The following is a 2,297-nucleotide window of genomic DNA, read 5'->3' as shown; positions in this document are numbered from 1 at the left end:
TTTAATTTAAAAACAAAATGCACCAATGATATATATTAAATTTCAAACTCATGGGTTAATTTCCTTTCTACAGGTTGAATGGATTTTTCTTGGGGCGTGGATGATGGTAAAGGATGATGAAACATGTCATAGAGAAACCGATGATTTAATATCTTTAGTTGATTATGAAATGTTTACGTTTTCTTTAAATTAGATTCCTATGGATGTCGTGAGTGGATCTATTCTATGAACATTCTTTATGAATAAATTATGTTTGAAATTAGATATGTATCATAGGAATGAATTTACAAATCACTGTTTACAAAAAATATGTTAGCGATTTAAAGTTTTGCCGTCTTTTTAAAAAAATTTAGATTGTGCCTCATCTTTAAAAATTCATAACTCCTTCGTTACTTGGTATTTTTATACAAAACTAGTGGCATTAGGTAGCATCATAAGTTATCTATTGATCAAACTTGGAATTATATCAATCCAATGTCGGTAGAATTTTATATGTTGTAAAAAGTAAACTGTACTAGGTAGAGCCCTCTTTTTTTCAGCTTCTATCTTGACTTCAAAAATTCATAACTCGACCGTTACTTGAAATTTCTGGATGAAACCAATTGGATTTAATAGTTTCATGGATTAGCTACTAAATAAATTTGAAATATATGATTTTCATATCTGTAGAATTTTATATGTTATTTTAAGTGAACTGCACCGGTTTACCTTCCAACCGGGTCGCTGCTGAGTTTTGAAAAAATATTTTGATATATCATATGATATCAATGGAAGCTAGTTTTTGACTATGTCATATTATAAGGAGTTTTCTTCTTTACATTAAAATTTGATGAAGTTTCGAGATCGAGAGCTATGCAAACAAATTTATTTTGATAATTATCGTTTGAGATAAAGACTGAAACAGCAATATTACTTTTAAAGTTTTGCAAAATTTCAAGTCAATAATGGTTACATGCATATACGATATGATGCAAATACGGTATGTTGTAAATATAGTATAATGTAAATATAGTATGCTGAAAATACCGTATGTTACTTATATGGTTTACGTTAATCCAACATATGAAGTGCATATACGGTATGAATGAATTTGATTTTTTTTGAAATTGTTGTTTTCTTTTAGTATTAAATTATAAGAAAAAAAATTAATTCTTTATATCTTCCACTAAAAACAAGTTAAACAAATTTATGGCTCAAGTACAGTTAATCTAGGACGTTTCAATCCATGCGGGCTGGGTCGTTACAATACAGGATTACTACCATCCTTCAAGAGTATGGTTGATTCTTCGTTTAATGGATCACTGTCAACAAAAACCATTGACAAAACATTGAAACTATTTGCAACAGTGGCTACTACTTCATTCGTGTAGGCATCAGAATGAGCCGTTCAAGAAAAGGTGCTAGGTGTGTTTGAAATGGATGCTTTTTCAGCCCTATCTACAAAAATAGATTCTTTATTCCATAAGGTGAAAAGCATATTAGAGTCAACGAATGCAATACATGCACGGAAACCAAGTTGTAAAGAATGTCGAGCGAATCACAGTATAGCAGAATGCCCAATTCTGTCACGGGAAACGGAACAAGTAGAGTATGCGCAATGGGGACAACGTTAACGAAACTATCTGACTTCAGACACTTATAATCTTGATTGGAGAGAACATCCAAATCTCTCGTGGGGTGGTAATTAAAATCAAAATCAGAATAGACCTCAGGGATAATTTCAATAGGAGAAGACATTTCCATTGGAAGAGATGTTTGCGAAATTCATGAAAAGAACTGATAAACTACTATCCAAAATTAGGGTGTTGCAATTAAGTACCTGGAGATGCAGATGGGACAGATGGCACTTTCTATGACAAGAAGGGCACTAGATACTTTGCCAAGCAATACTAAAGTGAATCCCAAAGAGTATTTTCAAGCAATTACTAAAAGAAGTGGGGTTCAATTACCAGAAAATAAAGTGAAGATATCAAATGCAGACAAGGAAACAGTACCTCCTGCTAATGAGGAGTAGACTGAAAGACTAGAGAAACAACTACCAAAGAAAATTCGAATAAAACACAGGCTAAAGCAACTGCTCCTGTCAATCCATACGAACCCCCAATTCCATTCCCTTGGAGATTGACGAAGTATAAGATGGATTAACAATATATGAAATTTTTGGAGATCTTCAAGAAACATCACATAAACATTCCGTTGGCTGAAGCAATTACCCAGATACCCAAATATGCCAAATTCTTGAAGGACGTCCTATCCAACAAACGTAAGCTGTAGGAGTAAGAAATGGTGATATTGAC

The sequence above is a fragment of the Olea europaea genome, unplaced genomic scaffold (genome assembly GCF_002742605.1).
Source record: "Olea europaea var. sylvestris unplaced genomic scaffold, O_europaea_v1 scaffold204, whole genome shotgun sequence".
Classification (NCBI taxonomy): Eukaryota; Viridiplantae; Streptophyta; class Magnoliopsida; order Lamiales; family Oleaceae; genus Olea; species Olea europaea.
The sequence above is the reverse complement of the archived record's forward strand: the minus strand, read 5'-3'. Positions refer to the sequence as shown.